This window comes from Marmota flaviventris, chromosome 2 (assembly GCF_047511675.1).
Source record: "Marmota flaviventris isolate mMarFla1 chromosome 2, mMarFla1.hap1, whole genome shotgun sequence".
NCBI classification, from domain to species: Eukaryota; Metazoa; Chordata; class Mammalia; order Rodentia; family Sciuridae; genus Marmota; species Marmota flaviventris.
In genome coordinates this window covers 95,536,211-95,552,242 of record NC_092499.1, presented here as the reverse complement: position 1 = coordinate 95,552,242, position 16,032 = coordinate 95,536,211, and the positions used below count along the sequence as shown (strand labels likewise).

The window sequence follows — 16,032 nt, the reverse complement described above, 5'->3', positions numbered from 1 at the left end:
ACCCAATGTAATCACAAGAGTCCTTAAAGAGAGAAGGAGACAGAAGAGTCAAAAAGACACAATTATGGAAACAGAAGCTGGAGTCATGAGATTTCTGGCTTTGAAGGCAGAGGAAGAGGTCCCAAGTGAAGGAATGAAGATAGCTTCAAGAAGCTGGAAAACCAAGAACAGAGATTCTTCCTGGAACTGACACCTTAATTTTAGTCCAGTGAAGCCCAGGTCACACTCCCGACCTCCAGAACTGTAAAATAATAAATCTGTATTGATTTAGGCCATTAAATTTGTAGTAATCTGTTACAACAGCAATTGGAAACTGATATTCTTTGAGCTTGTGTGTCGTCTTCTACAAAATTGAAATTAAAAAAAAAATGTGTTCCCAAAGACTAATATGAGCATTGTAGAGAGAATGTAAATAAAACACTTCAGTGCTTGGCACAGATTAAAAACTCAAGAAATGTTTGGTCATGATGCATATGCTATTACCACATATAAATTTGTATATCATCGATTATAGTAAACAGTGATTTCCATGAAGAATATTTCATTGCATTAGAATAATACCTTATATATGAGGAGCACTTATCTGGTTTTCACCCAGCATTTCCATCCATGCTGCTTTATCTGATGCTTGTCTAATTGTGTGGGACAGCAGGACATCAGTGGATGAGGAAACTGGGTGTTCAAGGGGAGGTGCCTCCCCCCAGGCCACTCAAAGGCCAGTCTGTTGGCCATGGCTGGAGCGCAGGGCATCTTCTTCCAAATATAACAGGCTTCCAGCCTCATCATGTGGCTTACAGAAATATATACACATGGTGCATAGAATCTTAATATGAAACAAAAACGATAAAGCCAAATGATGATGGGGTTGTTCACTGCAAAACAGACCATTTCACATACGATCTCAGCCAGTGGAGTTTTCTGCCAGGGCCTCCAGCCCCCTCTCTTCCATGCGTAGCCAGATACACTTTCTAATGCATCGAGTCATTGTGCAAGGCACAAGGGAAAAAATCCCATCCTGACCACAGCAGGCAATCACCTTATGCCCTGAAGCATGAAGTTTGATTACCCTTATCTCAGTTTATCATTAAATCAAAAACTGGTGGTATAAATACTAGACCAGAACTCCATTTATGAAATGATATAGGTCATTCAGCAGAAATAAGTGAGTGCCCTTTTTCTTTCATAATTTCAGCTCACTATGAAGCTCTTTTGCAAACTGGTAAGGAAAAAAAAAAAACCTCTTTAGTTGTGATCAGATTTTACTTCTTTTTCACTCTTTTGGGAGCTTGCTGAGATGTCTTTGGCTCATACACATTCTCCTTGTGCTTTAGGCAAGAGGTCTCAGATTTACCTCGTGGCCCGCTACAGGTAGTCTTGATGAATCACACTGTGCTTGGATGGGAATCTGTGTTTTAACAAGATGCCAGGTGATGTGCAGGCACATTGATGTTTGAGACGCTCTGGCTGCACTGGGATACCTTCTCCCGAAGTGTGATGAAGGGGTGGGCATGAGTTGTCTGGGGTGTCTGTTAAGAAGGCAGGCTCCTGGGCTCCACTCCACACCCAGACAAATAGACCCCGGGTGCCAGGGTTCTGCAACTCTGCATTTCAATGCTGTGTGATTTGAGGCATTTTGAAGTGCAAAGTCCACAGAGAGACATGGGAGATGAGGGTGATGATAGGAATGGTTTGAGAGTGCCTGAATTTTCATGGCACTGTTCAAGTTTCATCAGCCCTGGGGCCACCAGCATGGAACACATACCAGATATCTACATTTGTCCTTTGACGCAATCAACAGTGGACACCAGATTCCTGACAACATGATGCTGACAGATCTGACATCTGGATTAAGGATCGTCAACTACCATCAAGGTCTGGGGTAAATCCAGGCCATGGGGCACCTGCTGCCGCATTCCCCTCTCCATTCTGGCTGGTCTGTGGCCAGAGTTGTGGGTTAGAGTAGAGGGTAATTGTTGTTGAACTGGCTTCAAAGTCTATGTCAGTTCAAGAGAAATGATAAAAACACATGTGGACAGATAGCACAGGAGAAGATCTAAAAGCATAGGCTCTGGAGCCAGACTGAATTTATTTTTATTTAAAAGACACTGATATATTTATAGCACTCACTATATGCCAAATACTATTATAAGTGCTCTTCAAATATTAATTTGTTTATGTCTCACAGCAACCCTTGGAGGTGGGTACTACCATCAGTGTTCACCTTTTGTGAAGGTGAAACAGAGGCTCAGAGAGGTTAAGTATTTTGTCCAAGATCACGCAACTTATTAGTCACATAAGCTAGGACATACAACCCCAAAAGTCTGGTTGAGTTCATGTTATGAACTACCATATTACACTGCCTCTCATGGATCCCAGCCCTCCGGTTCCACTGTTCACTAGCTGTTTGACCCTGGGAAAATTACTCTCCCATGTCTCAGTTTCTTTCCATTTAAAAATATGTATATTTTTAATAACAGTATCCATCTCAAGGAACACTGATCCAAAGATTTAACATATTTACATATAAGAGTATTAGGCACATAGTTAAGTACCCAGATTAGTGCTCAGCTATTAGTCTTACATTCTCAGGGGTTGCATGAGGATTAAATTAGATAACATATTTAAAGTGCCAGGCACAGTGCCATGGCTCTCGGTGAGCACACAGTAAGTGCTAGCTGTTATTATTAGTCTAGCTAGCCAGCCCAGTTTATTTTAGATCCTGTCTGGAGGCAACTGTGCTCTGAGCAGGGGGAGGCAGCTTGCCCTTCACTTCAACAAGCAACTGGGTAGGAGCCAATACAATTATTAGACTAAACACGTTCTCTGTTTTATGTCACTGGAATATTCCTGAAAAGTTCTCATATTGAATTTGTTTGCGCTTAATTCCTTTTCCCTATTGACCTATGTTATAATTTTTGATTGGTCTTTAATTGGCAGCAATGATTCAGACTTAAAGACTCTTCTCCAAGACGGCCCGTCATGTAACTATAACTTGTCAAAGACTTACATATACCATGGGAAACTGAAACACTGGAGCAATTCTTGGCAAAGCAATTGGTTTGATCATTTCCTAATGCAACTGTTTTCACTTTATTTTTCCTTTATTATGTGTTCTAATAAGCATACTTATATGATGGAACTTCTGGTCTTCCCTCCCTTGAAGCTTATTATATTCACTATTAAACGTAACTCTGTGTTGCTTATAATTTATGTTAACCAAGGAGCTAATGATGGATTAGAAATCACATGCTCAAACAGCCTAGCTTGGTGGAAGTTTTGGCATAAGGGGTGAGAGCAAAAGTCGTGGGTGACATGGTGGGTTACTGATGGCAGGTAGGTTTATCCTGAAAACTCAGAAGCACAAAAGGATGCTGAATCCTCAGGGACCTAGTCAGTTTTCCAAAAGGATTCATTGATAACTTTCCAAGTCATTTATTCTCTGTGAGTAAAGACTGTCAGAGCCCCAACACACTGCTTGCAATATACCAGTCATGATGGCCAACATCTGCAATGTAGTAAACAGTTACTCAATTATCACGTTTATTAAAATATTTGCAGCATATCTACTTTGCTAACTTGCAATAGTGACCAGAAAACAGTCTCATGGAACCCGCAATCCAAGTTAGCACCTAGACTCCAACTTAATTTACTATCACGGTTTCAATATGATTTTACTGTCTTTTCCACTTTTTATCTCCACATCCTCTTCTCTCCCCTCTCCAAATGCCCATATATTACAGAGTCTATATCTAGACTCCTTTCAAGTTAAAAAAAAAAATAAAGATAAAGCTGATGAAGCAACAACCTTCCAATCTGGTTCTGCTAAACAATTCTGTGAGGAAAATCGTCTTGCTGGGTAATTTGAGGCAAATCATGTTCTCTCTTGCAATGTTTATGTGTACCACTGATCCAGTTGGCAACTGACAGAGTATTCTTTTTTTTTTTTAGTTCTGATCACAGAGCAATCTACTGAATTGCCACAGGATTGATCCCATTCATTCTGATGTCTTCAGTTGCGGGCCCATCTGCTGAATAGCTAAGTACAGTAGCCCAAAGACATTCAATAAATCTTTTGGAATTGCATGGCAAACTGCCTGTACACACCTGAAATGAAACTCTGTTGTAGGTAAGGACTCAAATGTGGACAACTGCTCTAGACCCCGACTCCTGCCCCACCCCAGGGCATCTGCCTAAGCTGTTCTCTATGCCTGGAATGCTCTCCCTCGCACCACCTCCCCCAAAACCCCTCACTGTCCACCTGTCCAAATCCTACCTAGTTCAAGGTCCAGCTCAAATATCAGTGGCTTCACAAAGCCTTCTCTGACCACCCTACCCAGAAATAACCTCTCACTCTTCTCAGTTTCCACTGGTCAGTGTTTATCTCCTTTGGCACTAAAAACATACCTTGTTTTGTTTTTGACTTTATTTACTTCATCTTTCCTATGGCACTAGGTTAGGTCCCTGAGCTCTGAACTGCATCATGCCCTTCTTTGAACCCTCTTCCCTTGGCACCTACTAGTACAGAGTGGACACTTGGTAGAAGTCAATTGAATGAACAAATATTTGTGCCAACAAATTATGAAAACAAAACCTGCAACATTTTTTTTTCTTTCTTATGCCTCTATTTCTTCTTTGTAGCTTAAAAAAAAAAAAAAAAAAGCAAAACAAACCTTAACTTGACCTACTAATGACCCAGGGAACATTTGGAAACTTCATGATATATGTAGAAAACTCCCAAGACCAAAAATGCTTCCAAAGACCCTTCTAGGAACAAGTGCGGTGTGGGAAACATGGGGAGCGTCCCAGTCCCTGGTTTGCTGACAGCCTCCTCCTGGGGAATGCAAGTGTTATTTTCTCAAGAAGCTTCATCTGCTCTGGCTCTGATGTGCCAGTTCCTCAGCTGAGTAGAAACTCCTCACTTTATTTTTAAGTACAGACTCCAATAATAGGCTAAGTAATTGCAGATTTGCCTGAGGCCTTATTATACATGTACCAACAGATTGAACTTTAAAAACCTGTGTTTCCTTCCCATAAATATAAGTTGAAAACCTTAAATTTCAGCATTATGTGTAGTGGTAATATGCATTTGTTGTTGTTTTCCTCTCATAGGAGTCCTGGATTAAAAAAAACACAATGACAACATCAATAACAAAATGCTAATGCACTGGGGACAACATTGCTCTGTTGTAACTAAGGAGAATGTATGGTACAACATAATATAGTCAAACTTCAGTAATACACTTTCCATCCTGGGGCCACCAATGCTTGAATAGCTGCAGCTCTTACTATCTTTGCTGATGGGGTCCATAAATACTCCTGGGAAACAGGACAAAGATATGTAATGGATCTTCACCTGCCAAGATCAGGGAAATGAATGTCAATCGCACCCCGACGCAGAATCATTTTTTGGTGGAGAGTGATGAATATTACCATTTGTTCTAATGCCACTGTAATCCTGAACGGGAAAGTCCAAAGCAGAGAAAAAAAGTGGGAGAAGACACTGTTCTGGGACACTTGAAAAGAAGTACCTGTCATAATCATTTGGTCAACAGGAATAAAAATGCTGAAAGAATTTTTCAGAAATATCAGGAGGATAAAAAATTGCAGGTGCTCTGTGTTCCCAGACACAATTCCCTGTTATGTGTGATGAAAACACGGGCTGAGAGGCATGAAGATCTGAATTCAAATCCTGAGTTCTCTACCTCCTATGTGTGACCTTAGAACAATGGTTTAACTTTTGGTACTTCAATTTCTTCCTTGATAAAGCAGTGATAACAGACCTACCTACTGCAGTTGTTTGAGGGTGACATGATGTAATAAAGATAAAGATCATATCATGGTGTTCAGAATTTAATAAGCAGACTAACATTCAGTACTGTGTATTATGTTGGCTCCTGTTTTCCTTTCCATTTCCTCCTTCCTCTTCCCCTCCCAGCTGTTTCATGGTGGATTTCATTCATCAGTGTCAAGTAGAGAAGAGAAGATAGTAGCTAACTCACACCAAAATATGAAACAGTCTCCTCTTGGCACATGGAACTCTAAGAATAATATTCCTAATTATAAAAGTTTAAACAAACAAATGAAAGGCTTGGCGATATCACCTAGCAAATACACAGACCTAATTCATGTTATTTTGACTTTAACAAGCAATGGCTACTCTAACAGGTACCTCATTAAGTAAAAAGAAGAAAATGAAACAAACAAAAAAATGTAGTAGAAAGCACCGGGTTCTATTAGGCATAGACCCATTTTTAGGTATATCAGATGTTCTCTGTGAAAAGGGATGAAGGAATAGCATGCTCAGCTCACCCCCCTAGACAGGTCCTTTTCTGTCTTCAGTCATTTGGGATCACAGGCTAAAGCCTACCTCATTCATTTCTTCACCTTTTCAAACGGAGACAAAAGAATGAATTCTGATGGTGTAAGATAAGTAGGATCTGAATGGCTCCTTCTAATTCTCTAATTCTAGCGGTTTAATCTTACCAAGCCCAAAGAATCTTTGCTGTGGTCACTTAAGTTGGGGCAAGCTCCCTCTTAAGTGGAACTCATCCTTGCAAGCCAGCAGGGACTGCAGCAGGTGTGCTTCTAGAACTGGATAAGGGGTCTGACACAGGTTGAAAAATAATGGAAACGTCCCGTTCTGGGTGTTAACTTTAGTTACCACAGCCAGACAATGTTGCCAGTGGTGTGGAAGAAAAAATTGCTGTAGCCAGCTGTGCTGTTCACAGTCGGATGGATTCTGTGTAGCTCCAAATGGTGATGGAGCCAGCAGCCTGTTGTAGCCAAGGACAGAATGATGGATGATCTACATACTGTTTCCAAGTAGAGAGAATGGCGGAAGTTCACTTCAGGGTTGTTAAAATGCTAATCTGGGTGACTTAACAAAAGCCTTAATAGAAAAGAAAAGTTTGAGAAATAAGTATACCTCATGTGGTAATCTGTGAAGACCACTGATTTCATCGTCTTTGGTTATTTTATGGTTGTTTTTCAAAGTAAGAAGGTTTAGTAGTTTTCCTGTTGGGAGAACTAGAAGCAGTGACATTGATTAGCTGCACTGCCACTGGAGGAAGGGAGGTCTAAGAAGGATAACTCAGCCCAACAATAGCCAGCTCAACTGAAAAGTGTTAGGGTGTGCTTAATATAGTTATGTGTTTTTTTATTGTCCCAATATGGCATGGGAATAAATCAAAACACACTTTTTTTTCCCCCAACGAAGTTGGCAGCTGTTCATAAAATAATCACATCCTAAGATACTGGCTTTGGCAGATCTTAAGGCTAAGTCTCCATTCACATAAGGCACAGAAAGTGTCATCTCCCACTCTAGTAGGAGAGTATAACTCTATGTGAGTTATACTCACAATGCATTTTATCATTCATTAGTGATAAAGATTTGACCACTGTAAATATTTGGTGTGGACAGTATTGCTTTAAACTCTCTAGGATAAAATAATATGCTTCAAAAGAAAGGTGCATATTTACATTTCTTGCCAGAAGACCTCCCTTGCCATTCTTTATTTCTCTTTATACTTGCTCAAGTTGAACATAGGTAAACATGACTGGCCCACCTGATGTTGGATCACTAGCTAACATAACTCCTTGCAAAGGACAGGTACTCAATAAACACTAACTGGCTGACATACCCTAACTGCCTCCTGTTTCCTCTAGAAATAAATTTAGAACACGCAGGCGTAAGGTCTATTAATTGAAATAAAAGACAATATTTTATCCTGCAATGTGCTAAGGAAAGAGTTCACCTCCTATGGTTACACTAATAATGGTTAGGCATTCAGCCAGGCTCTTAGCTCTGCATAAAATGCATCAGAAGAGTGAAAAATGATCCTTTTTCAGATGCATTTTTCACTCTTTGTATCTTAGTGAAACTCACATGCAAGAACAATGACTAAGCTAATTACCATGGTTCATTAGATAGAGCAGCAAGAAGTGAAGAACTTATCCAATTTCAATAAGTCCTTAACAATTATGGGTATCATTGTGAATCAAAGCTCTGATTCCTGTTTACTTGTTTATGGCTTTTCAAGCAATAGAAACCATCACACATGAGGCAAAAGCCCACTTACCCAAATTACAGTTACTGGATAGAGTCTTCCTGTGCAGCAAACAAGTAGACTGAAGTCCTTTGGATTTCTAAGTTGCCCTTACTCTACCAGGTTTACGTCACAGCCATCTTTCAAATCCATCAAACCAGGGGAGACAAGACCAGATGGTGCTATTAGAGGGCACCAAAAAAGAAAAAAAAAAAAAAAAAAAAAAAAGGCAAAATGCCCACAAATCTAAATCAAACTCAAGTTAACCAGCTGTCTGGTAATAGGGAAGTCACAATATTCCTGGCACACTCTCCTGCATAACAGAAATGTGCCTCAAAAAAGGTTATCTATGTCACATCTCTAGTAGAAATGAAGGCAGGTAGCAACTTTCTGTAGGATCCAGCAAGAAAGGGTAGTGGATTTTTACCCTAACTAAAAGTTCCTATGGAAGAAAATGGTCTGATAAACTACACATTTTGGAAATCTTAGCATTATCTATTTATATGTCTTTCTGTGAGAATATTCTGGAGACCTAAACAAAAGCACAGACACTAATTGTAAAAAAAAAACAACACAGAGCTATAGTTTATTTATCTTAAGATATTTAAGTTCATGGCAATATAGACCTGAATCTCAGAGCTTATCTGGCAATTTCTATTTATCTAAGCCAGAGTAAATGTTTGTGTAATATCTGCCAGCTTGACAGAATATGCCTGTCACTCACTACATTAAACATGACTACACACAACTTAATTTCCTGAGTTAGATACCTAAGACAGTGAAGGGATTTGTTTTTAACAGGATGAATAAACCAGCATCAAACCTATTGTTTTAAACCACCAAAAGGAAAGCAAAATCCTCCTCCTGAGATGTCCAAGGTAAGATTTATCAATACTACAAGAAAGAAATCTTGTAAAAATTTCTTCAAATGTATTTTTCTTATTCTGAGGCGACACAGAAGAAATTAGTTTTAAAAAATGTTAAACCTTTCTATGGGACTTCAGCCTTGAAATTTAGAAAGAAAAAAAAATCCACTTTGTTATCCTAAATATCAAGTATATCAAGTAGAGGGAAGTACAACTGTAAGAACACACACACACACAAACACACACACACAATTTTGTACTGCAGACTTAGAATTCATAGTAGCCAGAAGTTTGGGGGTGGGGGAATTGCCCTACACATTTTTTCCCCAAATAACCGGAAACACCACAATTTTATTTTAAGCAAAGGAGCCACTATGCTGGTGGACACAAGGTCCAATTACTATGTGGCATCTACAATAATAATGATCTGTTGTCCCTTCTGCGAGAGTGGAGAGGGTTTGGGAGGCTGGAATACCAGTTAGTTACTGACTGGTCGCCTCTGAGCAGGGTGTACTGCCCCAAGTTCCTCTAGCGCTGTAATTCACACTATACTTCAATTGCCCCTAGCTCGATGACATTTAGCTTTTTACAAGTTCGGGATTTAAACAATCACCTGACCGCAATGGTCTTGATGGCGGATTGAGCCGAAAAAATTCAAACCCAGCTCTCCTTCACATCTCCAAGTCCTTCATGACCTTTCATTTAAATCCAGCAGTTATACACGACAAAAGGATGCTTTAATTCCTTCCAAATTACTCAGGGCATGCTGCTGTATCAATTTCTGCAGACCACGGACAAACATCACTGTCGTTAAGACGAAGAGAAAAGTTTCCCTACCTTCCTCTTCACCATGCCCCCGCTAGTGGCTCCCTCCCGGCTGCAGGACGCCTCTCGCCGCCGGAGAAGGGGCTCATGCAAAATTGACTCTTCCTTATTTGTTTCCATCCATAATTGATGGGGAGATGAGAATGTAACACATCTCAGCGCGGAGCTCTTGCCGCCTGGCGGAGACCCTGTCTAAGACGCTTCCGTAAAGCATTTCCAGTCGAAGAACAAAGCACGGAAAGTTGCCTGGAGAGTGGCCGGGAGCAGAAACCTGGGCGCCGGGTGGGAAGCGGGGTGGGCTGTAGGGAGCTCGGGGCAGCGGAGCCCCGCCGCAGCGCGCTCAGCCAGTAGAGGGGCAGGGAGAGTAGGAAGTGGCCGCCCTCGGGGCAGGAGCTGGTGATCGGCCCCCGGGGTCGGGGTGGTCTTCTTGCCGGAGCCTCCTCTGTTGGCCAGCAAGCTCTCTCCACCCGACCGTCCCACCCGAGAGCGCACTGACAGGTAGCCTTAGGCGCCAGGGGCTCCTCCGCCTGCTCCCAATCGGCCCCGAGATGCCAGATCCCTGGTTGTCCTGGCGTCCGTTCCAGGGCGGGCAGGCTGGATGGGGCGGCCGAGCTGTGGCCGGCTCCTGAGACCTTAGCTCGGCTCTCTTCCAGGGGCTGGAGCTGCCGTGCCCAGTACCCAAGCAGCCCTAGCTCCCCCTGACAATGTGAAGGGGAGCGCTGGCCTTGTCTGGCTAGAAACTTTTACTTGCTTCCCCACTCCGCTTTTTCCCCCCTTCGGAGGAGGGGTGTGTGCACAGTGTAGGAGGGCCTCCAAGTCTACGTGCCCCTCCCCCACAAGCAGCCAGCTTTGCCAGTTTTGACGGGTCCGCCAAACCTCTCTACGCGTCCCTGGCACGGCTGGAGAAAGAGCTTCTCAGAAAAGAAATCAACTCCCCAGTGACACTGCACACACAAACGACACTGAACACACAAACACATGCACACGCACACACTGTGCGATTCAGGCTCTCAGGTTCTGGTCCGACCCCCATTATGCAGCCAGAGCATTAGAACATTATTAAAAGACGGTCTTACCTCATGGAGGGAGGGTGATTTAAAAAAAAAAAAGCAGCTTGGCACGATCAAGGTAAAGAGAAAATAATGACAGTATTCAAAAATAGATATCCCTCTGTCTCCTTAGGTCTTGGCTTCCTCGATATATCACGAAACTCGCTGCTACCAGTCCTTGCAGCAGCAGCAGCAGCAGCAGCGGCAGCAGCGGGACAGAGCAAGAGCAAAACAAACTGATGCACGGCAAATGGTGTAATTCGATCCATCTCCAAGTCAATCCATCAGGCGAGCCCGAGCCTGGTTCCCTCCGCGCACTCCGCAGCTCGCGGCTTGGGTCCCACCCCCGGGCGGGCGCGGACGGCAGGAGGCGCGGGCTGCCCGGCGCGCTCACCCTCGCCCTCACTGGAGCACCGCGGCCAGCGCCGCCTGGAGGCCCCCACCCTGGCGCCGCGGCGCAGCTGACCCCGCGGTGGCCTCCGCGTCCCTTCTCTCCGGCGCTAGGCTGCGCGCCTTCTCTCTCCCCACCTTTGAGGAGCTGTTCCTTCCAGCAACTCCCAGCGCCTCACTCATCCAGCTCACTGTGGCTGCTGCAGCCGTAGGAACAGCCTTGTCACTTCCCTCCCTGTTTTCCCTTTTTTTTTTTTTTTTTTTTTACGCTCCCTCACTTCTTTGAGAGCTTTCCTCCAGACATCCAGGGGACAAATCATTGCAGTCCAGTAGAGCTGTGGGCGCAGTTGTTCCCTGAAGTTCTGCCATAGTTCTAAGATTTATCTTTTAAGCAACATCCTTACAAACCCGCCCCCCCCAGTTACTCCCCCCTCCCATTTCTCTTTATAACCACTAAGCAAAACATCTGGGAAGAAGCAATCAAACATTGCTTTATCTTTATAAAATACAGAAATTGCCTACTAAAAATCCCATTTCTACTTTGAATGAAAGCCATTCAGTACAGTATAATTTTGCAGGCTAATGAGCCGGTTTTACAGGCAAGTGTTTCGTGTAAAATACGTTGTGGGAGAAATGAAAATGTCCTTGAAGTGACATCATTTAAAACTGTCACAAATAAAAGGGGGAAAAAGTCACATATTCCAAAACAAGAGGATTTTAATCCAAATGATATTTCCAAGAACAGGCTGTGTTTATTAATTTCTAGTTGAGTAATGATTACTATGAGGCTTTAAATGGCAGGAATGAACCATGATGTCCCTGTTTAACAAAAACAAAACAAAAAGACAGATTTTCCTCTAAACTTTTAATTTTCTTTTGAGCATGGTTAATTACTATAAAAGAAAGAAGGGGGGATGGTGAGCAGAGAGACAGGATTTTCCTTTTCTCAATGCTTCCTGCTTTCTCCCAAACACAAAGTTAAGTTACTTTACATTTAGGAAGAATGCCCTGTTCCTCCTTTTTCTGAAACTTCCAATGACAGCATTGAAAAGCAACTCAAAAAAGGACACCCCAAGAAACTACTGCAGGACTCATCGGGAGAACTGTTTCCTCCCTAGTTAACACTTTGTAACCAAAAAGAAGAAAGGGAGAGGAACTAGAAGTCTTTTAAAATATAAACTCTCTTCCTGCTGTTCTTCCTATTACAAGAAAAGGGTAGGGGGCGGAAAGAACAGCTTTGGCAGCACAGCTCTGTGATTTTTCTGTTGTTAAGTCTTTTGTTGCTTGCCTGGCTGGTGTTTTCTGGTTGTGCTGGGCTCTGACATCATTGCAAGTTACTTGGCAGTCAGGGCCCTTCCCCAGCCAACTTCTGACCCAGAAAGCTTGCCTGTTTCCTGGCGTCCAGTCATTCAGTATTTTCTCCATCAAGGGCACAAGCCCCACTGCAGACAGAGGACACTGTGCATTGCATGAAGATGAAAGGGGGTGATCATTGGCTTGATGAGGAATCAAATCACCATCCACCTGGAGACAGAGCTTTCGAGTTGTCCTCTGCCTGCAGTGGCAGCAAGGGGAAAAAGTTTAGTTCTCTAGATTACTGAATTCTTTGCTGAAATTCCTCAGTAGTCAAAGTTACAGAGCAAAACACCAGAAAGTACACTTTAACCTTAAATCTAGGAATAAAAAACTTGTAGATTGCAGAAGGATATGCGGATAGGTCATTTCATAGCCATGGATTATTGCCTCACTCTGGCTGGGCACAAATCAGGTGCCACTCAAGCAGGAACAAACTTTATTTCACCAACACGAACTCCCCAGGAATCCCTGCAAGAACTCCAAAGTAGCTGGCGCCCTGAGTCGGACAGCAGGGGTCTATATACAGTTGAATACACAGCTTAACTTAACCATCATCATCTCAATGGCTCGCTGGCAAAATGCCAGGTGCCACCCCGACTCAGCTGTAGCCCTCAACAGATTACACATGTTTTCAGTCTAAGTATCCTTGGGACCTCAGAGTCAATCCTTGTATTTGGTCTGATGGAGGAAAAGAGGTAGGGAAGCAGGCAATCCACTGGCATGGAAAAAATGTATCCTTTACCTTTGGCTCAAGACCAAAATAGTGCAACTCTTGGTTCTGAGAATCTGATAGTCAAGAAAATTGCACTTAAAAAAAAAAAAAAAAAAAAAAAACTTTAGTAGAATTCAGGGAAATGGTTCAGTCTACTCTTCAGCTACTACTATTGTGGTTTATTAGTGTTCGGTCCTATCAGTTCATTTTAGAGTCTTTCAACCCTTGATTCTGTTTACTTCTCCTGCCCAACACCCCTCTATCCACATCTTGTGCTTTAGGCAAATACTTGCAGCTCTCATCGTGACATGATATTTCTCTTCTCTTCTGTGCTGCACTTTCCCTATATTGTCATGTAGCTCTTTTTTTTTTTTTTGCCCCCTTGTTTTTCTTGACTTAACAACAACAAAAATGTTTAGGTTCCAAAATTTCCCTCATTCCACTTACCCTTGTATGGGTCTAACTGCCTCTTCTGTACTCCTCTAACAAATACGTAATTTATCAAATTAAAAGACCATTTTCAGCTTGAGATGTCATCTCACTTGATTTTTTTTAAGTGTCATTTTTTTTTTTTTAAATTTTATTCTAATTAGTTCTACACGACAGTAGAATGTATTTTGACATATTGTGCACAAATGGAGCACAACTTCTCCTTTGGCTACACACATGCGGTCACACTGGTAGTGTAATCACACATGTACAAAGGGTAATAATGTCCATCTCATCTCACCATCCTTTCCATCCTTTCCATCCTCCCATTCCCTCCCCTCCCCTCAGTCCTCTCTGCACAACCCAAAGTTCTTTCATTCTTCCCTACCCCCACCCCTATTATGGATTAGCATCCACTTAACAGACAAAACATTTGGTCTTTGGTTTTTGGGGTTTGGTTTATTTTATTTTACCATGATATTCTCCAGCTCCATCCATTTACCTGCAAATGCCATAATTTTACTATTTTTTAAGGCTATGTAATATTCCATTGTGTATATGTACCACATTTTCTTTATCCATTCATCTGTTAAAGGCATCTAGGTTGGTTCCATAGTGTAGCTATTGTAGGGAAAAAGATACACTCATACCTTGCTGGTAGAACTGCAAATTGGTGCAACCACTATGGAAAGCAATATGGAGATTCCTCAGAAAACTTGGAATGGAATCACCATTTGACTCAGGGATCCCACTCCTTGGTTTATATGCAAATGAATTAAAATCAGCATTCTACATTAATGCTGCATTCTACATTAATACACAGCCACATTAATGTTTATAGCAACTCAAGTCACAATAGCTAAACTATTTAACCAACCTAGATGCTCTTTAAGCTTCATCACTTAAAAAAAATAATTTTTTATTTGTTGGATACTTCTTAACAGCAGGATTCTTATTTTCCCTACCTGGACAACCCCAGTGCTTAGCACAGTGATGGGCACTAAAAAAAAAATACCTATTAATCAGGTCTTATATTGAAATCTACAACTTTCTTATACCATTATGTACTAAACCAGAAAGTATGGATGCTCCTTCAGAGCAAAGATTTACTCATTGTGACCCCAGGGCTCAGCACACTCCTGACATGAGAATGTTTGTTAAATGGAGTGAATGAATAAATGAATGAACAGAGATATTTGGCTCTTTTCACAATAAGAAAGAAAACTTTAAAGGCTTGACTCTGCATGATTAGTGATTATACTTCAGTATTGTCTATACGTGTCTCCCATTGGTGATAAGTAGTAACTTAATTTAGAATCTAATTTTAAGCATAAAAGCCATCTGAAAATTAAAGATCTTTGTGTCTAATTGTCAATAAAAATTTATCAATTGCCAGAAAGTACAACTCTTTAATTATTACAGTTATTAAACAGAACACTAATACTTAATATGTAACAAGTTATTTTCTAAGCAGCTTATAACTACCAACTTGCAATAATTCTATGAAGTAAGTAATATTATTATCATTTTAAAGATGAGGAAACTGAGGCTTAGAGAAATTTAAGTGACTTGGCAAATGTTACATGGGTAGTAACTAGCCATTTATACCCTACCTCTTACTTAGTTATAATAGATAATAGAGAGGTCACCTTTAATAGAGATATTTAATAGCAAACTCTTTGGAGGCTATGTAGACTGGATTACAATGCAGGTTCCTCCTCTCACTATACATATGACTTGGGATAATTTATTGAGCCGCACTGAGCTTCATTCTTCTCATTTGTGAAACAGGGATAATGATAATATTTGGAATGGATTTTATGAAGAATAAATGTGATAACACATGTTAAGTGTTTAGCAAATGCCTGGAAAACAGTAAGCAATGAATAAATACTAGAAAGTTTTTACAGATGCTATGAACGCAGTGTAGTCTTGGAATTCCACAGAAGTGGTTTAGAAACTGTAATCCAAACTCATATTAAAATGTGAGACTTAGAGCAGTCATACATGGTACACAATAGGTTTGCAATAAATTTTTGTTCCCTACCATCTCCTTTTCCCCCTCATCTATGGGTATATGTCTATTAAATCAGGTATACACACTACTTACTATCCAGTAGATAAGAAAAAAACATTTTGTATGAATTTTAATGAATCATAAAGTTTAGGATGTAAAATTTCATATTTCAAAATAAAAAGATGAAGGTATTGAAATTTCAAAGGTAGCTGCAGCTTCCGTGATTACTTTAATTTGGAATGCACATACAGCATTCCTGGCGTTTGCACATTATAGAAAGTGCTTTTGTGGCAAGGGATTGCTTTCAAAACTAATCTGAGCTCCCCATGACATGATAAATCAT

General features: G+C 41.3%; 1 protein-coding gene across 9 annotated transcripts in view; it reads right to left on the bottom strand.

Annotated features, from left to right (window-relative positions):
* Positions 1–11,092, bottom strand: part of Sema6d (semaphorin 6D) — a 55,001-nt gene extending 43,909 nt beyond the window's left edge. For 7 of the 9 annotated variants that reach the window (XM_027925804.3, XM_071608223.1, XM_071608226.1 and 4 more), the window contains exon 1: positions 10,813–11,092. The gene's annotated coding sequence lies outside the window, so the exon portion shown is untranslated. Of the gene's footprint in view, positions 1–9,524; positions 9,712–9,748; positions 10,458–10,812 lie in introns of those variants that run through there. The other 2 variants (XM_071608220.1, XM_071608222.1) reach the window with 2 other exon arrangements.
* Positions 11,093–16,032: the final 4,940 nt, after the last annotated feature.